The following is a 26,760-nucleotide window of genomic DNA, read 5'->3' as shown; positions in this document are numbered from 1 at the left end:
CCCCAAAAGCAAACATTTATGATATTGCAGCTTATCAATTAATAGCTGTGGTGGCTGCATTGGTTATTGTTTTTAGGCTTTCTTTTCTTTATTTTCACCTAATGATCTGGCTAGTAAGTCTCTTGTTTTTCAAAAAAAAAACAAGCTCTCTTGCTGATATAGCAGTTACAGGGATGAGACAAACAATTCAACACTGACAGGGGTACTTACATAGATCGTCTTTTATATATGTATGTAAAATCTTTTTTTTTTTTTTCGCGGATGCCAACACATCTACCTTGTAGAATTTAGTGAACGTATGCACAGACGACCAAGTTGCCGCCTTGCAAACTTGTAACACCGACACCTGATGGCCACAAGCCCAAGAGGCACTCAGCGCTCTCGTAGAGTGAGCCTTCACTGGGAAAGGAAGAACCTGACCCTTCAGTGAATAGGCTTGTACCACCATCTGCCTGATCCATCTGAAAATGGTCGCAGTAGACGCAGCCATACCTTTAGGAGGTCCATCAGAAAGGACAAAAACAGCGTCCGATTTTTGAAAGGACTCAGTGGTCTGTAACTAGACACTGATTGCCCAAACCACAGCCAAAGGATGCTAAGCATGCTCCTTCGGATGCTGAGGTTTAGGACAAAGTGAAGGCAATATGTATTTTAAATCTTTATCTTAAAAGGAACAAAACTGTTGCTGTAACTGCATACAAAGTATTAAAGAGGTTGTAAACACACTTTGTTTACATTTACCTATAGGTAAGCCTACATTAAGGCTTACCTATAGGTGCTATAAATATCTCCTAAACTTGCACCGTTTAGGAGATATTTACATAGCATGCAGCCGATGACGTCATCGGTGCATGCGCTCTGAAGGAACGGCCCCCCGTGCCGTTCCTTGAGATCCCAGCGCCGTGAATGGCGGCTCCCGCATGCATGCGTGAATGATGTAATCGCGCCCCCGGCCAATCAGATGGCCGGAGGACGAGATCCAGGAAGCAGGACGGCCTAACATGTCGGCCGTCCTGTCTGCACTGAGGGGGCTTAGTTTTCAGGTAAGTACTTCATAATGAGCTAGTATGCAATGCATACTAGCTCATTATGCCTTTGTCTTTACAGGTTTTTTTTTTTTTCACATTTTTTTAAGCGGGTTTACTTCCTCTTTAACTGGAGTTTGGCTATAATTTGTATAGTATATTTGAGTCTGCTAGTTCATCTAACACACCTATCCCCCCAGATTAACAATGTTGCTGCCCAAAAGTGACCCTGTGCTCTTTCATCCATTGTGGAGGCACTCTAAGGCCTCATGCACACAGGTTTCCTGTAAACGCTCCTTATCCTGACAGGAGAAAATCAGTGTTTATAAACTTACCTAAGCTGCATTTTTTTTAAACAGTTTAGGCAAGTTTAATAGAATTTAGCAGTGTTTGGAGTTTGACCATTTATTTATTTAATTGGCCAGAATTTTAATTAATTCTGGCCTTTGAAATAAATAAAAGCTGAAGTGCTTAACACGCCTATCGTTTAGGCACGTTTAGGTGCTTTTAACAACGTTTACACACGTTTAATGATGTTCACTATTTTATGTGTTAAAATTTCCTTTGCTGAATGTGATTTTAGTGCATTCAGAAAACATCCTCTAAACTTCCCCGCTACTAAACTGCTAAAAACGTCCATGTGCACATGGACTCATAGGATAAAATTAGGGAAGTTCACGGGCAGAAAAAAAAAAAGCCTAAACTCACAAAAACTTGAGTATTACAGCAGTGTGCATAAGGCCTTAAACGGGTTTAATACTGGCCAGATCACCAGGTGAAAAGAAAGGGATAAAAGCCTAAACAAAAAGACAGGTAGACCCACCCCTGTAGAAAGGCTTTGACTGACCTGGAAGATTACATACAGAATTTTTTCACTCATAGAAGATCTTATAAATCCAAGATGGGCTGAACGCTGCTATTGGGCTTTGGGACCATAAACAGCTTTAAACAAAGCCCCTGAACCTTTTCCTTTTCCTGGGACAAGAGCCATTAACCCTTGGGAAAGCAGACGAGCTAGAGCAGTATAGAGATCTGTTCACCTTTGTGGAAAAATTGGCAGGTTTTTCAGGGCAGGGGAAAAGAATGAAAGTTTAACTTTTAGCCCCTGATGAACATGTTCTGAACCCAAACATCTGGAATTTCTGAAGCAAAGGAATCCCTGCTTGAGCAAGTTGGGGTGTCCGTTCATTACAGAGAACATTTGGCTATAGGTTTGGATGATTTTGGAATCCAGGGCTTGTGGTGGAACCCCAAGTTTTGTCTTGGACCTGCATACCAGAGGGGAACTTAAGAAACTCTTTTTCTAAACCGAGACAGGTGATTTCTCAAATTGAGATTTCACCTTCTTCTGTTTTAGCAAAAAGGTGCTCATCCCCCTGTCTAGGACAGCAGCATAGAGGTGTTCTTATTCCAAATGCATACCTAATGCATTTTTTGTACGAATTCCCCTCGACTGGCTTTTCAACCAAAGGGTCCTTCGTGAGTACTCTGCAACCAAACCTATCCTGGAGATTTGCCAGAACACATTTGCTAGGCCATCTACAAAATAGGGCAGGGCAGCAGGCATATGTTCCAGTTGTTGTAAGATAGAAGGATTTGAAAGGATAGATCTCAGATTGCTGGCCATATCAATAACCAGTGGCGGCTGGTGCTCAAAAATTTTTGGGGGGGGGGGGGCGCAAAAAGAAAAATGTAATAGGTATTGCTTCTCAGCAAAAAACGCGGTAAAAAAATTGCGTGACTTTGAGGTCATGGTACAGGCTTGGCACAGGTCAATGTACAGGCATGATGGCACAGCTCAATATACAGGCATGATGGCACAGCTCAATGTACAGGCATGATGGCACAGCTCAATGTACAGCAGGCATGATGGCACAGGTCAATGTACAGCAGGCATGATGGCACAGGTCAATGTACAGCAGGCATGATGGCACAGATCAATGTACAGCAGGCATGATGGCACAGGTCAATGTACAGGCATGATGGCACAGGTCAATGTACAGAAGGCATGATGGCACAGGTCAATGTACAGCAGGCATGATGGCACAGGTCAATGTACAGCGGGCATGATAGCACAGGTCAATGTACAGCAGGCATGATGGCACAGGTCAATGTACAGCAGGCATGATGGCACAGGTCAATGTAAGGCAGGCTTGATGGCACAGGTCAATGTACAGCAGGCATGATGGCACAGGTCAATGTACAGGCATGCAGCTTCACAAAAAACACACAGTGCGCCACCGCCATATTGTCTAATATCGCCACTTACCGTTAGCTGGGCTGCTGCTGGTCCCCGACGGTCTGTCACACACTGCTGGGAGCCTGGGACTGTGTCTACTCACTCTCCCTGGCTGCGCGGCTGCGACGTCTCCTACCGTCCCGGCCGTGGGCGGCTACGGCTCACTCACTCCTCCTCGCCGGTCACGCTGCTCTTCCGATCCGTCCGACTGTCAGCTCCTCCACGCCGGTCACGCTGCTCTTCCGATCCGTCCGACTGTCAGCTCCTCCACGCCGGTCACGCTGCTTTTGCTTGCGAGTCGATCGCCACTCCGAGTCTTCTCTCTCTACATCGGGCCGCGGGCGGGAACGGAAGGTGATCGTGATGCCGGGGCGGTACACCGCCCCCAGGCGTCACGTCACCAGGTCCGATGTCCTCCTGTGATTGGTCCAGGCTGGACTCTGGGCCAATCACAGCCCGGACATCGTTATAGTGGAGTGTATCGGGGCTCTGTGCCCCGACACACCCCCAGAAGAGCCCCGACACACCCCCAGAAGAGCGCCAATCGGCGCCTCTGCCGGGCGAGGGTGGGGTCGAAACCCCCCCCCCCATACCCTGCACACAGTCCGGCGCCCCTAGTGGGCGAAAACCTGACTTTTTTTTTGCTTTTTTTTAATCTTTTTTTTTTCTGCTTCGCTTGGGGGGGGGCGGCGCCCCTGCGCCCTCTATGGGCGGGCCGCCACTGTCAATAACCCTGACCACCCCATGGTTTTGCATATGGACATGGCTGCATTAGCCAGATACAAGGCAGATCCTGCCAGGGGGAAAGAAGCTTCGGAAAGTCCCTTCTCCACCAGATCCTTGAATGCTGGCAAGTCCCTTATTCTGATAGTTGAAATCTTGTTGAGACAGTGAAAGATTGTATTAATATGCCTTATGATATTTCAGATATATATTTCAGTTTATGCTCATTCTATGATAGACTGTGGCCCCCTTGCATTTACATAGTAACAAGCTAAGACGGACAACCATTCATCCACCTTGGTCAGCAGACAGCTATGTTTTGCATTTAGACGACATGTTAAACCACCTGTTGATTCATTCATTCGAACACTTGTCAGTTGGATACTTAGCATTTAGATTACAAGACATGTTGCGTAAACAATTGACAATTGCTTACATTAACACATGACAACTGAATGCAGCCGGGGCGACTCTGTCACAGGACACAAATTATTATACGGGAACACCTCACATTGACACAAATTCATGGCAAAAGCAAAGGCCCTTTCATGTATTGTTCTGTCTGATATGTAATTTGACTGATGAATTGTAAACCGGTTTGGAGCAGTCTTTCCTGCTCAACAAATGTGCTTTAAATAAGAGCTACACTTGCAATAAAATTAGTTGTGACTGCACTACGTTTGAGTGCTATGTGTTGTCATAACTCCCGGCCGGACGGGGGTGAATTCACTATCTAGAAAGGGGGGTTAGCAACTGAAGGGCTGTAATATCATCGTGATTGCCTCCTGACAAGATTTGAGCTAACGGTTTTGGTGTCAGAAAGTGAGATCTGCCAAAAACACAGTATGGGGTAAGTGATTATATTTTTATTATTATTATTACTACCCTATACTGTCAGAGCAGATAAACGGTACCCAGTTAACCGCAAATTTTAGGACCTCCCGGGAATCTGAAATTCCCAAAGATGGGGTCTGATACTCCAGCGCCTGAAGCGCCAAAGATAATATGGGGTCTGGGACCCGGTTACAAAGCAGTACTGTGTGTGATAGTGAATTCTCCCTCCAAAAGGTGTATATATTTGTATAAACACTTAAGTGTATTTAGTCGTTATATAAGATTGCATGCCATTGTATAGATGTATGTGGAGATTGTATGTGATATTAAGCTGAGCCTGAAGGTATACACTTGGCCACCAAGGATAGTTAACATAGATGAGTTGGATGTGTATAAATCTGATTATTTAGACGCAGGAAACCACATAAGTTGGGAAACTAGGTTTTTCCAATAAAGTATAAACACTGACGTCACCACCCCTATATAGATATATATAAACCTTCAAACTCAGCTGATCTCACTTTGTATTCTGAGCTTAAGATAATGGTAAATTTTCAAGGTAAGGAGAAATCCGAGAAAATGATGAAATTTACGTTTAGGAAGATTGTATGAAAATTGTATCGTGTATGGGCAACCTTAGATCCATGAATCGTTATGTTGTGTTCGTTTTAACACTGTTCCTAAAGGTGCTGTATCAGCAAAGCATTTCATAACATTGAATGAATGTTGGTTGCATAATAATTTGTTTTGTGTTTATTATTTCTTATGTTTTAAAGTGATGTGATTTTGCCACGGAAAAGGTAACAAATCCATACTACACTTGTCATGGCAGCTTTTAGAAGCAAGGAAATATATATTTGGTGTGTAAAGTGTGACCTTAAGGACTAAATTGTATTTCTATCCTGAAAAAATCGTAAGCAATTTTGAACTTTTATCATTACGGTTTTGTGTCACCGACCTTTCTTTCTTTATCACTGACCTTTCATAAAATAAAAAAACACAAAAATATATTTTCTAGTGCCTTTTTAGCAAACAAACCCCCCCCCCCCCCCCCCACCTCTTTCGGTCTGTGACACAGGTAACTGCAAAGGGACTGTAAATAAGTTGTATTGTCATAAAAATTAACGATCAGTTTTGCCTTGTAGAGAAAACAAGTTTTAAGGAATGTTCCGAATTGCTAAAGAATGGGTGACGTATGGGTTCTTGTATTCAAATGAGAAATTACTAATGTTTTGAGCTGCTCATTTTTTTTTTCAACCATGGTGAACAATAATAATTTTTTTCTTTAAGTTTATGGTATACCATAATAATAACAAAAAAATATAGAAATCCACGTGGTAATAATTAATTTGACGTCAACAATTTTGGTATTAGAGAAGTGCCCTGTTAGGAAGGGAAATGTTTGATATGCTTACTGTATGTTAAATTCCTCTAACCGTTGGTTTATTTCTAGGAGGAAAAGTAAAATATTTTGTTACTAAACCTTTCTTGATGCTTATTCCTCAGATAACTTTAATTTGAGATTTTCAGAACGAACAAGCACAGCCTTCAACCAACCTTATGGGAGTATTGTTTCCAAATAGTTTTTTTCTGATTGATTAGACTGTTTTTATGGGTGTTAGAAAGTTTTTATTTATTGGGTGTCAGATATTTGATGTGTTCTAATTTGACATATATGAGCTCTGGCATAAATGAGGTGCTATGCTTTAGATAATTAAGCATCTCTGGTCTTTTTTTTAGAGTTTTCTTTTGGTATATTGGTACATACTTTTGTATTCTGGTGCTAAATACTAATTTTTGCATCCATGATCTAATTTATGCACTTATGCTTTTACTACCTTTTCTCTTGACAAGATTATTGGTATGGGATAATGTGCTCAGGCAGATACTGTAGTACTACTCTTATATTATAATCTTGGATACAAATGAAATTTTACAGATTTGTGTACATATACCATATGTAACTCTGGAAACTAGTGAGCTGATTGTCATTTATATGTCACAGCACGTTATCAGATGTGCAGTATGTGAAATCTGTATTGTTAAATAATAGAATAGAAAGCTGTCATTCAAAAAAAAAAAAAATAGGATGGAAGTGGTTGGCTTGTTGATAGTATGCTAAGAATTAAAATGAATTTATGCCAGCGTTACTACTTTGATAAAATTTTAAAGGTAACCTCCTGCAGTGAATTCAATTAGTTGATCTCTTTTCATCCAAAAAAGTGACTCATTGTCCAGGTTTTGCATATGAATGGTTCTTGAAGTCAGATTTTGTGTCTCCAAGGCCATTTGGTTTCAATTTCCTGTTCAGGTGTCACCAAGCAATTGTGCAAACCCGTATGGATTTATGTTTGCATGAGTACTGACTTCTAGCTGTTTTGTGTGTCTCTATGTGTCCATGTACACAAGACAGCTTGAGTTTCACTCCCTGTTGTTCAGTGATCACAGCATCTTAGCCATGCAAGGGATACTCAGTTCTAGGTAGCTTCCTGCTTGGGTGAGTCAGAGGACTGCAATTTAACCCATTTCCACCTTTGGAGGAATACAAGGCAGTTCAACCCCTCCAAGGGCCCTCACCATTGTTGCATGTGTAGACATGCTGTGTTCTCCCAAAACAGTGCCATTAAGTATCCTTCCTGTTACCTGCCTTCCTGTAGGCCCTAAACCTCAGTGCTGCGAGTAGTTTCACTAGCATTTATTTTTGCTGCCTGCCTATAGGCCAGAAGCCCAGTGGCGCAAAATACTCCTGCCATTCTTGTAAAACTTATATTTTTGTCTCAGTACTTACCTGCTATTCTTGCTAAAGTCAGAATGACTTCAGACCCGTCTCAACCCCATGAGTCCATTTATTCTCATATCTAGAGATTTTGCAAGAGGAATATGTGGTAATTGGAAAATTAAACAGTGATTATGGTGATATCTCGCTCTCGTTTCCTTTGCCAACAGGTGCACCAACCCACCCATTCAAGCCTGGAGACAGAGTCCTGGTGAAGGCCCCTCCATAAGCTGACGTCGCTAGACCGACCCCACGGACCTCCTGCAACAGTTCAAGCAGTGACCAGAACAGCGGTACTGACAGACGACTCCCCTTTTTGGATCCACGCATCGCGACAGACGGAAGCCCCACCCCTGGACCCCACGACAACTTACCGGAGATTGTGACGAGCACCAGCCGAATCATTGGAGATTGTGACGACGAGCACCAGACGAGTTCCAGCTGGATCTAGACAGACGCATTGGTACAATGCCAGCGGACACCCCTACTCCTGGAAGACTTCGCATTCGTGCGACAGTGGTACGCTTTGTAGCAAGCTGAGCACTAGTAGCCACTGTCTGGTTACTTGCAACATGTGCTCACCCTCCCCCGAGAACCTCTCCTCATTTTGCCCTTGCTCACCCCAGGAAAAGAGAGAGACACGAGACATTCATGTCTCCACTTTACAGTCGAAGTCAAGCCGATTGGACACAAAGGACATTGTTTTTTCGTTATAGCCGTCAGGGACTTGGTCTGACCGCTCTGAACGAGGGTTGAAAGGGAATTTTTTTCCCTCTCATTAAAACGGGAGGTTTATTTTTTGCCCTTTCCTGGAAAAGGCCTTAGGACATGTTGAAAAATCACATGCCATCGTCAACAGGTGGTATGTGCTGCCATGGTCTATTTTGTAGTGACTTTATTGCCATAATAATGGAGTTGGATTTTTCAGGCCAGGGATTCTTGCAAGCTATGGCCCTCCCCATTGAACATGTCTGTTTTGATTTGATAGAATTCTAAGAAGTTATATCCCTATGTGCACACAACCAAGTCACCAGCCTACATACACCTTGGAATATAATGTCACCTGTTTTGTGCTATTCAGAGACTCTAAGTGATCCCACCTTTATGAATAAGCTGGGATCAAAGGTTGGGTTGAAAGATTGTATTAATATGCCTTATGATATTTCAGATATATATTTCAGTTTATGCTCATTCTACTGTGGCCCCCTTGCATTTACATAGTAACAAGCTAAGACGGACAACCATTCATCCACCTTGGTCAGCAGACAGCTATGTTTTGCATTTAGACGACATGTTAAACCACCTGTTGATTCATTAATTCGAACACTTGTCAGTTGGATACTTAGCATTTAGATTACAAGACATGTTGCGTAAACAATTGACAATTGCTTACATTAACACATGACAACTGAATGCAGCCGGGGCGACTCTGTCACAGGACACAAATTATTATACGGGAACACCTCACATTGACACAAATGCATGGCAAAAGCAAAGGCCCTTTCATGTAATGTTCTGTCTGATATGTAATTTGACTGATGAATTGTAAACCGGTTTGGAGCAGTCTTTCCTGCTCAACAAATGTGCTTTAAATAAGAGCTACACTTGCAATAAAATTAGTTGTGACTGCACTACGTTTGAGTGCTATGTGTTGTCATAACTCCCGGCCGGACGGGGGTGAATTCACTATCTAGAAAGGGGGGTTAGCAACTGAAGGGCTGTAATATCATCGTGATTGCCTCCTGACAAGATTTGAGCTAACAGACAGCTTATGGCAGGATCCACTGAGGGGACAGTCCACTTTTACAAGAACTTATCTTCTAAAGGATATTGCTGTGAAAAATGTTTATTTGGGGGTAAAAACCTTATCTCGATCATTAAAAATAAAAATCACTCTATGAGGCTGAGCTACACCCACACATTTAATGTCACTCGCACCATACAGATGTCAGTCTAAAAGTGAGGTGTGCATGTAGTCATTTAAACTCTACATGTTTTTCGGTGACTTTTATTTTTAATATCTTGTCTATGTAGATTTTCTGTAATGTCATTTACTTTGTAATAAAAATTTGTGATTTTAATCTAGTGTAATGTCTTTTGACGGTACCAAGTAAAATCCTGCTGCCCCTTCCCCTTCTTTTGTCCAAATACAGGCGGTCCCCGGGTCACAAACATCCGACTTACAAACGACTCCTACTTACAAACGGAGGGAGACAACAGGAAGTGAGGAGAAATCTAGCCCTAGGAAGGGAAATTCCCTCCTGGAAGAGTTCTCTTGGGAAAAAGGTGTCTCCACTGAAGCTTTATCACTAATCCTTGTTTCCACAATAACCCAACATTTTCAAAATACAGTTGTCATAGGGACAGAATGTGAGGTAAAATCTTCTGAACAGGGGTACAGACAGCAAAACAAATGGTACAGGAGTGTTAACTCTTCCCTATGCTATCCAAAAAAATGAAAAATTATTATTTTGGCTGGGGCTACACTTAAAAAATTTACCTGTTCCGACTTACAAAAAAGTTTGACTTAAGAACAAACCTACAGACCCCATCTTGTTTGTAACCCGGGGACTCCCTGTAGAGCAAAATGGTGCCAGCTGGCATGAAGACCTGGACTAATGCACCATAAGCAAACTAACTGACCCCACGGCTCTACCTCAAATCCTTCTGGGTGAATGGCGGAACTAGCATTCAATGGTGTAATATAACGAGTCCACAGATGTAAATATTAGATGAAATAGCAGCAAGACTGAATACAATATGTGATGTCCAGCTCCTATATTGGAAAATCATAAATATACAGGCCGCTCCATCAGATTTCCTCTGACGAAACGCGTAGGGCGGAGTCTATTACGTCACTAGGTCACTTCCGGCATTTGGAGCTAGGCCCGTGGAACGCGGAAGCTTCCCGGCTTCACTACTGATCGCGGACAGCTTAACCTGTGAGTTACTACCTCCGTTATTCTAGATTGCATTTCATACTACACCATGGGGTTCCCTCTCTCTCTTTCTATTTTGAGGAACTAAAAAGTTTATTTCATCGGAGGAACCCCTGGGCATTACTTCCCTTGTCCCACGGAAGCTACCATAAGCAGGTTGTATATAGGGTGCGACACCTAGTGGTCACACTGGTGGATGCAACCAAAGTTTTTGACTCATTTATTCATTTATATATTTATTATTTGGGTTGGCTTCTTATTGGAATTTTTGGTTACACAATACTCTTTATCAAGAAGAGCTGTTTTTCATTTATTGATTTGATTTATGAGTCACTTATCACAAACTATCACTAGTGTAACTACACTGTACAACATCCGTTTCTTTGGAATAAAATTCACTGTTTCTTTATTTTTTCTTTGTTGATTTATTGCACTAGCACTTTGCACCCCATTATTGCACATTATTCTGGGGTAAGAGAAATTGGTCATTTCACAGACCACAAATCACTTGTGCACTTTATATTTATTTTTATGATACAAGATATAATAGTACCACTATTTATTTTTGATACACTATTTACCTACCTGGTATACCTACCTGGTATATTATTTCACTTGGCACTCCATCACTTGTGGCCATTTCAACCTTTTGCAGTTATTTCACCTTTTAACCCTTAGGGGTTTGGTTGTTGGCAATATATACCTATTACAAACGCCATAGCGCTGGTCACTTCTGTTTATCTCATAATTATACAGTATCCCACAAAAGTGAGTACACCCCTGACATTTTTGTAAATATTTTATTATATCTTTTCATGTGACAACACTGAAGAAATTACACTTTGCTACAATGTAAAGTAGTGAGTGTACAGCTTGTATAACAGTGTTAATTTGCTGTCCCCTCTAAATAACTCAACACACAGCCATTAATGTCTAAACCATTGGCAACAAAAGTGAGTACACCCCTAAGTGAAAATGTCCAAATCGGGCCTAATTAGCCATTTTCTCTCCCTGGAGTCATATTACTCGTTAGTGTTGCAAGGTCTCAGGTGTAAATGGGGAACAGGTGTCTTAAATTTGGTGTTATCGCTCTCACTCTCTCATACTAGTCACGGGAAGTTCAACATGGCACCTGATGGCAAAGAACTCTCTGAGGATCTGAAAAAAAGAATTGTTGCTCTACATTAAGATGGCCTAGGCTATAAGAGGATTGCCAAGACCCTGAAACTGAGCTGCAGCACGGTGGACAAGACCTTAGATTGGTTTAACAGGACCGGTTCCACTCAGAACAGGCGTCGCCATGGTCGACCAAAGAAGTTGAGTGCACGTGCTCAGCATCATATCCAGAGGTTGTCTTTGGAAAATAGAAGTATGAGTGCTGCCAGCATTGCTGCAGAGGTTGTAGGGGTGGGGGAGGGGTCAGCCTGTCAGTGCTCAGACCATTAGCGGCACACTGCATCAAATTGGTCTGCATGGCTGTTGTCCCAGAAGGAAGCCTCTTCTAAAGATGATGCACAAGAAAGCCGGCAAACAGTTTGCTGAAGACAAGCAGACAAAGGACATGGATTACTGGAACCATGTCCTGTGGTCTGATGAGACCAACATAAACTTATTTGGTTCAGATGGTTTCAAGCGTTTGTGGCAGCAACCAGGTGAGGAATACAAAGACAACTGTGTCTTTGCCTACAGTCAAGCATGGTGGTGGGAGTGTCATGGTCGGGGCTGCCGACACTGGGGGAGCTACAGTTTATTGAGGGAACCATAAATGCCAACATGTACTGTGACATACTGAAGCAGAGCATGATCCCCTCCCTTCGGAGACTGGGCCGCAGGTCATTATTCCAAAATGATAACGACCCCAAACACACCTCCCAGACTACCACTGCCTTGCTATAGAAGCTGAGGGTAAATGTGAGGGACTGGCCAGTGGCCAAGCATGTCTCCAGACCTAAACCCTATTGAGCATCTGTGGGGCATCCTCAAACAGAAGGTGGAAGAGTGCAAGGTCTCTAACATCCACCAGCTCTGTAATGTCATCATGCAGAAGTGGAAGAGGACTCCAGTGGCAACCTGTGAAGCTCTGGTGAACTCCATGCCCAAGAGGGTTAAGGCAGTGCTGGAAAATAATGGTGGCCACACAAAATATTGACACTTTGGGCCCAATTTGGGCATTTTGACTTAGGGGTGTACTCACTTTTGTTGGCAGCAGTTTAGACATTAATGGCTGTGTGTTGAGTCATTTTGAGGAGACAGCAAATATACACTGTTATACAAGCTGTACACTCACTACTTTACATTGTAGCGTCATTTCTTTAGTGTTGTCACATGAAAAGGTATAATAAAATATTTTAAAAAATGTGAGAGGTGTACACACTTTTGTGATATACTGTATGTCCACTCCACCATCCATCTGTGAACCGATGCAAAAAGGAGGGGGAAATAATCAGTGCAAAAAGGAGGGGGAAATAATCAGGCAACTGTGCAGCCAGTAATTATTGGGTCTTGGCAATAGCCCTGCAAGTGGCACCCTGGTATTGCGGTCGTAATGAGCAACTGATGCAATATCTCCTTGAGCCTCAGAGAGTATGGTGTATCAGAACAACATGATACAAAGTATATGCAGGTGGTGTCTCATGAATTTTGTAAAGGTGCACTGAAAGAAAAAGGTGGGAGGTAGACCAAAATATTGTAGAAAAAAACCCAAAGACGTCATATCCTGAAGGAATAGCCCCAGAAGCCAAAAAGCAACTGTTAGGTGTTCTCTTTAATCTTCATCTCTATCATATTTCTAATTTCTTCAAAAAAAGAAGGTATCTGAGGCTGCCAAGGGGCCCATAGAGTCTACAAAGGTCTGACATGCCATATACTGGGCTGAAGCTCTCATCAGCTTAACAGAGACACTTAAGAAACTCAGAGGAAGTGCTTATTGAAAAAAGTTCCAGGCGGGCTGATCTGAGTATTTCCAAAACTGCTGATATACAGGGATTTCACGCACAACCATCACTAGGGTTTACAGAGAATGGTCCGAAAAAGAGAAAATAGCCATTGAATGGCAGCTGTGTGGAAGAAAACGCCTTGTTGATGTCAAAGGTCAGAGGAGAATGGGCAGACTGGTTCAAGATGATAGAAAGGCAACAGTAACTCAAATAACTACTCGTTACAATCAAGGTATGCAGAATACAATCACGCACAATAGATCGAACCTTGAAACAGAGGCCTACAGCAGCAGAACACCACACCGGGTGCCAATCCTGTCATCTAAGAATAGAAAACTGAGGCTACAATTCGCACAAAATTAAATAATAGAAGATTGAAAAAATGTTGCCTGGTCTGATGAGTCTCAATTTCAGCTGTGAAATTTAGATGGTAGGGTCAGAATTTGGCATAAACAACATGGGAACATGAATCTATTCTGCCTTGTATCAAAGGTCCAGGCTGGTAGTGGTGGTGTAATGGTGTGGAGGATATTTTCTTGGCACACTTTGGGCCCCTTAGTACCAATTGAGCATCATTTAAATGCCATGGCTTACCTGAGTATTCTTGCTGACCATGTCCATCCCTTTATGACTACAGTGTACCCATCTTAACCACTTTACCACCGGAGGATTTTGCTGTCTTACGCCTGGGCCACTTTTTGCGATTCGGCACTGTGCGAATTTAACTGACAATTGCGCGGTCATGCAACGCCGTACCCAAACTAAATTTACATCCTTTTTTTTCCCACAAACAGAGCTTTCTTTTGGTGGTATTTGATCACATGTGCGATTTTTACTTTTTGCGCTATAAACAAAAAAATAGCGACAATTTTGATAAAATAACAATATTTTTCACATTTTTTTATATGAAATTCCCCCCCCCCCCCAAAAAAAAATGTAAAAATCAAAATTTTTATCATTTTAGGCCAATTTGTTTTCTGCTACATATTTTTGGTAAAAAAAAATCGCAATAAGCATATTGTGATTGGTTTGCGCACAAGTTATTATGTTTAATAACTAAGGGAAAGATTTCTGTCGTTTTTGGTGTTTTTTTTTTAACGAGTAATGGCAGCGATCTGTGATTTTTTTTTTGTGGGACTGCAACATTGCGGCGGACAGATCGGACCCTTGACTGACATTTTTGACACTTTTGGGAGTACAAGTAACATTACTACAGTAATCAGTGCTATAAATATGCACTGTTACTGTAAAAATGACACTGGCAGGGAAGGGGTTAATTTTTATTGGTGATCAAGGGGTTAATGTATGCCTGGTGCTTACCGACGTGTGTGGGGGGAGGGGACTGAGTGACACAGGGACAGATCGCAGGTTCAGCTATGCTGAACCCTGCAATCTGACCCTGCCTGTCACTTAGGAGATCTGCCCGCTTTGTTTACACAAGCGGGCGGATTTCCACACTCGATTCCCCGACGATCGGGGAAGAACAGCGGTGATCACCGCCGCTCCTCCCCTGGCCCGACTCCCGCAGTGACTGAATACAGCGGGAGCGAGCCTCCGGCGAGAGAGGGGAATGTCTGGCGCCATAGGTCTACGTCGCCAGACGTTATCGAGCCACTTTGCCGCAGTAGAGCTCTAGTGAGCAGCGGTAAAGTGGTTAAGAAGGCTTCTTTCAGCAGGATAATGCATCACAGAGCTCAGATCATCATAAACTGGTTTCATGAACATGACAATGAGTTCACTGTACTCCACAGTCACCAGATCTCAATGCAATAGAGCACCTTTGGGATGTGATGGAATAGGAGATTCCCATCATGGATGTGCAGCCAACAAATCTGCGGCAACTGTGTGATGCTATCATGTCAATATGGACCAAAATCTTTGCAGAATGCTTCCAACACCTTGTTGAATCTATGCCATGGAGAATTAAGGCAGTTCTGAAGGCAAAAGGGGGTACTAGCAAGGTGTACCTAAAAAAGGGGCAAGTGTAATATTAATGGACTCGTCAAGGACTATATACTGTTCTTTATGATCACATCATTTTGCACCTCAACTGTATCAATTTTGGTAGACATTTGCAGCCATTTGTGGTCATCTAGCCCCTAGTTTGACAGCACTGGGTGATCTTTGGGTGAGGATTAGGTCATTTCTGCCTAATCTAGGAGGGTGGAAATATTTTCAATGTTGAAAGCCCTTGTTTTTGCACAAGCTTACTTGGGAAATCTCCATGTGATGGGGACAATTCTATCAACTCCAGTTGACTTTCCTGTTGCCCTGTTCACCCAGCAGAGTGAAATGAAATGCCACGCTCATCCTTTTATGAAGAACATGTGACTCTCTGCCCTTCTTTCTTTGCTGAAGCCCTGGGTGCTTGAGCAGACAATCGCCCAACCAAAGTGTTGATGTGTGGTCATTCTGGTAAACTCTAACCATACTGACTTACACAGGGCTTTTCCTGTTCACTTAGGCAAGGGAAATAGGCAGTGGTGGAGTGAAGGGAAGATTAGTATAAAGAGTGTACTTCTTGGGGAGGAGTGGGCAATTTTATCAAACCTGTTACTTTGTCCTGCATGTGCCAAGAACAGGTTCACCTTAGGCCCCTTTCACACATACAGTCCGTTCAGTTCATCAGTTCAGTCACGTCAAAATGTATCAGTTTTCCATCCGTTTTTCATCCATTTTCCATCAGTTGTTATCCGTTTTTCGTCAGTTGTTATCTGTTTTTCATCCGTTGTCATCCGTTTTTCATCTGTTGTCATCCGTTTTCATCCGTTGTCATCCGTTTTTCATCCGTTGTCATCCATTTTTCGTCCGATCCGTTTTTTTGACGGATGAAAAATAGGGCATTCATCCGTTCAAAAAAACGGACATTGACGGAAGCGGATGATAACGGATGTTAACTGATGATCATCCGTTGTCATCAGTTTTTACATAGAGATACATTGATGTCCGTTTTTCATCCGTCAACGGATGGATGAAAAACGGACAAACGGACAGCATGTGTGAAAGGGGCCTCATACAGCCTGGTCAACAACTGTGCTTTGGATATTTTTAAAAATATTGTTTCTTTTTTTTTTTTTCTTTTTTTAGTACCTGTAACTTTAACAGACACAAGTGAATATGTTTTACTACTTTGTGAAGTAATTAAAGGGCAAAATTGAGTATCTAAAAAGCTAAATATGTAGTTGGTAATTTGTAGTCATTTTGTACTTAACGATATGTTCTCTATATACTCTTGAATGTTTACTGCTTTATGCAGTATTATGGAAATTGTCATAGGTCCGCTACTCAGTACCACTCATACGAAGTCTTATTTTTTCTTGATCCTGTTGTTTAATTATATCTGACATAAGAACTTATACATACTTTCTGTAACAATGACTATTGTTTATTGTTGTTTACCTCACTGTTAATATACGCTTTTGTACCACAATTTTTTCACCCTAAGGGCTCTTTCACACGGGCGGTCCGATCAGATCCGCCTATCAGTTTTTTAGGCGGATCTGATTGGATCCTCCATGCAGCTCTATGGGGCAGCGGGTGTCAGCGGAGGTCACCTCCGCTGACACCCGCTGCCATCCGCATCCGATCCTGTGCTGAAATCTGGACGGATGGAAACCCTATTTTTCCAACCGTTCAGTAATCGGAGCGGAGCGGATCTGATGAGAGCGGACAAGCTGTCCGCTCTCCTCCGATCCCCCATAGAGGGCAGCGGGTGCTGAGACACCTCCCTCTCCGCTCTGCAAGCGGAGACGGAGCTGTCATCCGCCCGGCTCAGCGGGGATCGCGGATCGATCCCCGCTGAGCAACACGGATCCGCCTGCGGAGGCGGACCGTGTGAAAGAAGCCTAATAAAAAAGTTTGTATACAAAATATATATATATATATATATATATATATATATATATATATATATATACATATATATATATTTTTTTTTTAAATAACTCTGACATGTACCTTTTCAAGTTTTGTTGCTATGTTATGCTATTCTGACCATATTAGTAGCTTGTTCTGATTTATATCTAAGTTTTTAGATGGTTTTCTATGTGATTTATATAATCTAATAATATGGTTATTTTAATACTTGGTGCCTAAAAAGTCCATGTTTCCTCACTGTACGATTTCTTGTTGCTACGTTACACATTACTTTTGTATTACTGTTATGCCATGACATACTTAAACTACCATTGTTAACTGTCTCGCTGGTAATCGATGCCCCCTTGCTGTGTCTGACTAAGTGACATGGAAGAGATAAGTAATGTTAGTTTTGGGTGTGTCTCATTCACAAGAAAAAACAAGAACTGTGGTGTATGAATAATGTCGACTCCTTTTTTTCTTTTCGTGTTACTAGTAGACATGAATACAGCAGTTGTTCTCGGCACAAATTTATGTGAATTTATATATTTTCCTTCCTTAATTATGACTAATTATTAAATCTAAAGCATGTCATATACACTTTGGTAGCTCACTTCGCTTAAGCTTTAGGTCTCATTCTCACAGGTGCAGAGCAGTACACCCCATGTAGACGGATGTGTTTATGTGCCCAGGAGGCATAGGTGGTCTGTGAAGCCACATGAAGACAGCCTGTTCAAAACAGAGTGTGTGACCAGGTGCAGAGCTGCAGTTTGTACGCTGGCCTGAATGTGGCACTGTGCTGCTTCCTCAGGTTGGCAGGTCCAAGCAGCCATCTTGGGGAGGCCAGAATCTTTTTTTGGATGCCAAAATCCCACAAGATTTGGGGAGCCAAAGGTGCTTGAATACCAGTTCCTGCATCATTTGGTGCCCCCGCAGTGTTGGAGTAGGTCAGGGATAGAGCCCAATTTGTTAGGGAGGGAGTAGGAGCAGTGTTAGGGAGGAGTATCTGACAAGGAGAAAAAGCATGGGTTTCCCCTTACAGGTTATCTCTTCTGTTGAATTCTTGTTGGAAAAAGTCTAACAAGGCTGTGCTTGAACTCAATATCAATTGATGTAGGATGAAGTTTCAAGCTACTCCCCTAAAAAAGGCCTCTAAAGAATCCTGTGAGAGCTGATGCAACAGTAAAGCTTATTATTATACTTCAAGAAGCAGTAGGGCAAGAGGAGACAAAATCCAGAGTAAAGGTCACTAAGGGAGATGTATGGCCATTGTTGAGGGAGGAGGCAAATTCACCCCTACTTCTTTTTCCACATTAGAGAGTTCCGCTGTAGGGATTTGTCTGAGTCATCCAATTCATTCTGGCAGTAAGTGTTTGCTGTCAGGTGATAATCTTGCCTGCATGGACCCTAACACAGATCAGAAGTGTTGGCGGTGTAGACAATGGGGAAATATTGCAGATGTGCTGGAGGGGAAGAAGATTATGATTGTACTCCCACCTTGGACCATCCCATACACACTGGGGATGCCATTCCCATTATAGAGAGATACTGAAACATTACTCCAGCTCTCTGTCAAAGAATCTGTTGCATAATTTGTTCCAGAGTAGGGCCATACAGGAAAGCAGGAGTCCTTGGGCTGCATCCATAATCCTTGTGAGAATAAAATGAAAGTCTACTCTTCTGTGTGAATTAACGAAAGTTAATTGCCTGCACCTATCACGATGCTTACCCCTTGTTGAAGGTGGTTAGGTCTTTAATGGCTCTGGGACAAGCTTGTTGTTTTTCTATGTTTGATCTACCTAGCTGATACTGGCAAATGTTCATTAAGGAACAAGTGTCTTATCATGGAAGGCCTAATACAATATCTGGGCCAGCCATATCTGGGAAAGTATCTCCTGATCCCACAAAACCAGGCGGTATGAGATAGGCCAGTTCCAAACACAGTTTCTAAACTTCACTCAGTTCTAGGGCTGGTAGGGTTCTACAAGCCTTATAGTCACAATTTCGCCCACATTTCTGCTTCCCTTGCACAATTATTGTGTGCACATCCAGCCCACTTGAAAGGCAAACTTCCTCCTCATTCCAATCTAGTTTTTAATCTGCCAAAGCATACATTTTTGAGAGACTAAGGAAATAATAACTACTACATCGCTTCTGGCATAGGTTAATTACACCAACCTTTCCATGTGTACACTAATGGCAGCTTTCATGAGCTTGGGGCTGTGCTTGCTCTGGAACTGGATGGGGTGGATCGAGTCATTGCCTATGCCAGTTTAAGGCTTATGGCCTTCTAAGCACAACCCACATAGCAATAGTTTCTTCAAGCTGAAGTTACTGCCACTGATATGAGCAGTAAGTGAAGGGTTTACAGAATATCTGTTTGGGGGAACAGGTGGTCATTTACACAGAGAACATCTTTCTAGCACACCTTGAAGTTGCCAAACTGGACGCCTTGGAGCAATGTTGTGTTACTCTCCTGGCTGGCTTGTCATGTGCTGTCCCGATTATCTGCATTAACGACCCCAAGGAGATGTGGATAAACATGTGGAGGAATATACAATTTCCCCCCTCTCAAACAGGAAATCTCAAAAGGCCTGCTACTACGGGTGTTCAGAATGGACAGCAACAACAAACTGTACCTGAAACATACACTGCAGCAGAATGGGCTGAGCTGCCAAGCTATGATCCTAGCATCTCTTAGTCTTTGATATTCCTGTCTAGGAAATGAAAGTCCTAAGCCCAGATGGGAATCTCATCCATACCGCATTGAAAAGCAACCCATTTCAGATCCCCTGTGTATGATGTTTCAGAAGACTAGGTAGGGCTTCTCAAGTTTTTACATTGGAATCTGCTGTGACCTTGTGTCTTCGATGCAGACTCCCTTCCATCACCCTCCACAACCCTTGTTGATTTAGGACTAAGAGATTTGCCCCCAATTTTGGAGGCTCCACTGAAGTGGTATATTCCTATTCCAATAAAGACTCAGTTTCTGGATCATGGGTTCAGGATGTTCTGCCATCTTTGCTTCAGGAGCTTTGGGTCATCCTGTTGAGGATGCTCCACCTTCAGATGATGAGGAGGGCGGAGGGTCCTGCTTTCCTGCAGGGGCCACCAGAGGACTTATGCCCACCAAATATTTTATGGATTTATGGATTCAATTGATTTTATTACTGTCTATGATACTTCGGTTGTGTATTATGCCGAGCACTGCATCCCTTAAGAGCGGGAAAGTGTGGACAAGTGTTAGGCTTCAGGTTGTACACAGACCTAATGTTGGTCTGTGCCAATTTCTCAGGCTGCCAGGAAACTGTTGAGGACTATTTTATCCCCTACTATCAGCTCCAGGCAGCCATCTAGGGTGACTGGCATTGCCTATTGGATGCTGAAATCCTGCAACATGCACAGACAACCAGTGCTTACATAGTAGGATCTACATAAGCTTGCTTGCTTAGAGAGCGGTACCAGATAAAGAGGGAAAGAGTAGGGTATGTCTTCTGCCAGCTTCTTAAAAGTCTCCCTCCATTAGCCAGATAAACTTCATAGACTTTGTGGGTCTCAAAGTGATTCAGTAATCTGGATACCTCCCCCAAAGGAAGCTCTCCCCAGGCATTCTGTGGTCTGTTAGATCAATTTACTGTATATTGCTATTGATAAAGTGTCTTGTTGTCAGACATTACCTCTCTGCTTAAAGATGTGCGCAACTTGCAGCATATTTGATGCCATTTCTGTAAACGACCTTATTTCTGTGACCACTGAATTTTTACAATACCAAGTACTGTTTAAGTACCAATGTAAGTTGACTCCTCCCCATGGGCGTCCGCAGAACTTTTTCCAGGGGGGCATCATTTTAACGTCAGCAACGCTCCGCCCCGTTTTCAACAATGTCATGAAGGGGAGGGGCTTGGTCATTATCACATAAAGCGCAGGCATTCAAAGGTTTGAGAAACCTGATGCAAAAGCAAAGCGTGCCATGCCTCTGTGCACAGGGCCACAAATCTCCTCAATTTCCTTGCCCCAGGCTCCTCCTCTCCTGGAATGATAGCACCGGGCCTGGGGCTGAGGACAGTGGTCCGCGCGGCTGCTGATGTCAGTCACCGCACAAGCCGCAACTCGCGAGTATTTATTTTTAAAGGGGAAAAATAAGTCGCTCTTTACCAGTTTTCAGAGCGCTGATCGCCGCTTACGTGACCCGCCGCCTCTCTCCCCCTCTCAGCCTCTCCTCCTCCCCTCCTCCTCCCCTCCTGACTGATGTCAGCGAGGAATCCTCTGCCTCGCCCACTGCAGGCAGCTGTCAGACAGGGAGAGGAGAGAGCTGGTGGGTCACGTGAGTGGCGATTAGTGCTCTGAAAACTGGTAAAGAATGGCATTTTTTTTTTAAAAACACAGACCAGACAGGATAGTATCAAGTGGTTTAACAACCACTTTAAAGGGGAAGTTGAGATTCCAGGGGGGGAGGGCACTTGCCCCCTCTTGCCCCCCCATGTGGACGCCCATGCTCCTCCCCCCTTTTTGAGTATACTGGTTAAGCCCTGCCCACATGCAAATATCAGTGTGAGAATGAGACATGGCTCAAAACATCCTCATATGAATATTGGGGAACCTCCTACTTGTTTGTTTTTAGGAAACTCTTCAATTAACAAGCCTTAATTACCCTCTTTCTCATATATAGGACCTGCTGACTATTCTGCATGGTATACCATGATCCAGTAACATATAGCCACTTCAGTTCAGACTGTAAAAAAAAGGTTATCCGTGGAAAAAATGTGGGTAAGCATAGACATAATAGGTTACCTTAAGTAATGAGCATATCAAGGCCTTATTTTTTTATCTAAAAAAGCCTGTCAATGCTCTAGAACACGTATGTCAAACACAAGGCCCGCGGGCCAAATGCGGCCCTCCAGGCCTTGTCATGTGGCCCTCACAGCCAGTTTTGCAGCCAGAACATGGCTGGAATGCCGTTCCGCCACCTCTGGCTCTCACTTCTCTCCTAAACTCTGCACGTAACGCCCTCCTGAACTCTGCACGTAACGCCCTCCTGAACTCTGCACATAAAGCCCTCCTGAACTCTGCACATAAAGCCCTCCTGAACTCTGCACATAACGCCCTCCTGAACTCTGCAATCTGTACATAGCATAGTCCTGAACTCTGCACATAATGCACTCCGTAACCTTGCGCTCTGTACATAGCGCACCCCAGATACAACTGGCCCTTTGAGGGCAACCATACTGCTGATGCGGCCCGCAATGAAATTGAGTTAGACACCCCTGCTCTAGAAGCACGTAGGCTTAATGGTACATTGAGTGAGAATTTCAGCTATTCATAAAGTTCAGAGAGGCACTATGATCCATATCCATGTCTCTACATGCGGAATATATGTTGATACTTGTTACTTGCCAGCTATCATCTAGGGTGATAGAATTGCATACTTATTTACACATATTTATATATCCAACTTTGTTTCAGAGACTGGTTAAATTGGAGATACTCAAACACTCTTCACATACTAAGGCACATCCTCATCCCTGATCGGGTGTAGCATCCCTTTGGGTTCCTGCTCCTTCAGCTCCCTTTCGGACATATTGTCTGCCACTGTATGGCAGCGCTGTTTTTAAGCAAGATGACATGACTTTGTATGTGAGTATGGTGTCTCCCAACTTGGGTCTTACATTTATTGAGTATCCACGCCCCATCTGTCATTCAATCTGTATGTCGACTAACAACATTTATTATATTTTCAGATATGCTTTTATACACATACTCCTGATGATTTGGCAATGCGACCCATGAAACACGTCAAGTTCAACGTTCAAAATATATTTATGTGCATACTGTTATTACCATGTCATGTTTTACTGATAATTTGCATTATTATGCTCATGTAATGATGTTTTACTTGGATATGTATTTATATGGTTACTATTTTACATTTTACGGTTTTGTTAATAAACCAGACGCATTGCATTTTAATGACACATTGAGTCCTTCTCATTTAAAGTCCCACCGAGCTCTCTTTTCCTGTTATGATCCAGTAACATATAGCCACTACAGTTCAGACTGTAAAAAAAGGGTTAACCGTGGAAAAAATGTGGGTAAGCATAGACATAATAGGTTACCTTAAGTAATGAGCATATCAAGGCCTTATTTTTTTATCTAAAAAAGCCTGTCAATGCTCTAGAAGCACGTAGGCTTTATGGTACAATGAGTGAGAATTTCAGCTATTCATAAAGTTCACAGAGGCACTACTTTCTGTGCTGCTCTGAATTACAAAGGTATTTACTTTAAACTTCTTCAAAATATATATTTTGCCCACGTTGGATCCTGGCCTGTTTACGCAAAATTCTAAAGACCTAACTGTGTGGAATCACTGTGGAAGGCAGAATTTACACACAAATGTTTTATTGGAAAAAAATGACATTTAATTGCCCTTCATACTGTTATAAAAGTGACTTGAGCCACTCCTTATTGCATATTTGCACTTTGGTACTCCTTCTGCTGATTATCATGATCAACATGTCATTGCCTTTTTGTATCATCTTTACAACCTTTGGCTTAAAAAATATATATAACCTTTGCCAGGAGTTTAAGTTCAATTGGTTTTTTTTTTTGATTCTACAATAACTTAGCAACAACTTTCTTGGTTTGCTGTATGTATTCTAGATCAAATAATTAAAGATAATTCTTCATAATACCAGATTTTCCCATTACATCACAACTTGCAATTACCTTCTTTCTGAGGGTTCCACCAGAGACTTATCATGATGTCCAGACAATGGTGCCGGTTTTTTAATATTAGAAAATATATAGAAAATATATTAGAAAATATTATTATTATATATTAGAAAATATATGACCTTTACATAATGCCTACACATTGTATAGAGTAGAGAGCCAATGTATGACCACCTAATTTTGACCTTCAGGCTGATATAAAAAACAAACAGAAACAAAGAAAGGGCGCACCGACCTAGCGCATTATCCTCAATAATAGGCTTTATTCACGCAACATATAAAATGGCTACTCACAAACACAGGTGAAAAATGATCATAACCAGCTCAGTTGCTCCAGTGTCAGGAATAGTCCATATGTTAGTCCATAATCCAATAAGATGACGGCTGACGCGTTTCGAGACTCAGCCTCTTCCTCAGAGCCACTGTGTCATGACCTACTCATCTGAGCTTGTTATGATCATTTTTCACCTGTGTTTGTGAGTAGCCATTTTATATGTTGCGTGAATAAAGCCTATTATTGAGGATAATGCGCTAGGTCGGTGCGCCCTTTCTTTGTTTCTGTTTGTCTTTAGTATCGTTGGACTACCCCAGTCCTTTTTGGGCAGCAAGACCTTACCCATCCAAGACGCCCTCTGTGAGTTCCGTGGGGAGTGTGGTCGGGGAGCTTGGATTCCTAGCGCAGGAGAAGGGTGGTATCACCTTGTTTTTTTGGAGCTGATATAAAAAACATCAGGTCAATGTACTTAGGTATTCATAAAAATAATCAATATATATTTAAATGCAGCTAGTGTACTTGAGGTCAAACAGGAGAGCAAATGTAATAACAGAAAGAGAAAATAGCATGATGACTCATCAGTGTGCTTCTGCTCTTTCACTGTCCATTCACAAGCTTGGGGCAAGGAGGTGGATAGGTTGTATTGTATAACTGATGCAAAGAAAAGGCAGGTGTATGCAAATCTGATGACTGGATGGACAGAAATATAAATTCTGGGGCAGGTAGACAGCTCTTGTTTATGCTTTTCAGTGGTGTATTTAGCTGTTTGCCTGGAGTTTAACTTGAAGTCTTCCCTCCTTTGCCCACACAGATACCCCATAGCTGTGCTCTTCCAATGCTGTGGGCGTTAAATGAGCAGCTGAACCCATCACAGGCAATTGCCAACTACAGTATGCCTGCCCTTTCCACTTCCCTGCTCTATTCATAATTGATATACTACTACGTTCCACAATGAAAAGCACTCTATAAATGGAGGATGGGTGGATGAATGAAAGGTTTACCTCCTCAATTCATAGAGCGCTGCTGGGGGAGTATCCTAGGGGGCAGAAGAATGAATAGATTAATAAACATAGCAGTCACTAACACAAGAGACAAGAGTTTGTATTCATTGCAAGTACTGTCCCTTGTGCTGATTTAAAAAAAATAACATTCCACTGAACATCGGCTTGAAAGATGTGGTCTCAGAAGGTATTGTGCTGATCTTGACTTCATTACTTAGCGAGTCACTCATCTAAAGCAATCGTGCAGCCAGTAATTCCTGAAAAGCCTGATTTCTTCTCCTGTATACTTGTGCCAGGTGCAGGTGCAGAAGTAGTAAAACTAGGGTCAGGCTGACAATCCCTGAACCTGCACCGTTAGAGCTGTTAGCAATGGTGGCACCAATATTTTTATCATTACAAGGTTACCTTTAATCATCCAATGGACTGGTACAGAAGTTGTAAGTGCTGTGATAGAATAGTAAACCATTTAATCAGCCAGGGTCATTATTATGATAACTACAACTTGTTTCTATCAACTGGCTGACTTGCACTTTGAATGAGAACTCAGATAAGAATATTTTTAGGAGTCCATATACATCTAATTAAAAACATAAAATGAAATGCAACTAGGTAAGTGTAAAAACCAGCCCAAAGACTTGCCCTGCCAATGTGTTTTTTCCCCAAAGTCCTCTTTGGTGGCACAGAGCAAAAATGTGTAGTAGCCCAGCTTACAGAAACTTTTCACTTTTTCCTATCTTGAATCAGAAGCAACAGAGTAAGATTTTTCATGGTATGCTGTGAAATATGTTCCTTTTTTTATGAGTTGTAAACTAAGGCTGTTTCCTAAGCGATTGCTGGCTTTTATTACATGTGGTCACCCATGATGGTGAGGTCTCCTACTGTCAGTGAGGAATTTGGACTTTACTTTATTTCTTGATTTATTATTTTTTTTTAAATAAAGCTGGTTGTAGCCAGTATGGAAATCTGAACTGCTGTTTGGATTCTTACATTTTGAACCAAAACCTCTATTGAGACTGCTATCCCTGCAGGCCTAACACAACCAAGTGATTACTTTTATCCTGGGATATATATGGTATCAGGACAATATCCCCCGGACAATATCCCCCCGGACAATATCCCCCCGGAAAACATCCCCCTGGACATAATCCCCCGGGACAACATCCCCCCCGGGACAACATCCCCCGGGCAATATCCCCCGGGACATAGGGTTAGGGTTAGAGGGGGGATATTGTCTAGGGGGATATTGTCCAGGGAGGATATTGTCTGGGGGGATGTTGTCCCGGGGGGATATTGTCCGGGGGGATGTTGTCCCGGGGGGATATTGTCCGGGGGGATGTTGTCCAGGGGGGATATTGTCCGGGGGGATGTTGTCCAGGGGGGATGTTGTCCAGGGGGGATATTGTCTGGGGGGATATTGACCGGGGGATAT

Source organism: Pelophylax lessonae, assembly GCF_965119305.1.
Source record: "Pelophylax lessonae genome assembly, chromosome: 10".
Lineage (NCBI taxonomy): Eukaryota > Metazoa > Chordata > Amphibia > Anura > Ranidae > Pelophylax > Pelophylax lessonae.
This window is presented reverse-complemented; position numbering follows the sequence as displayed.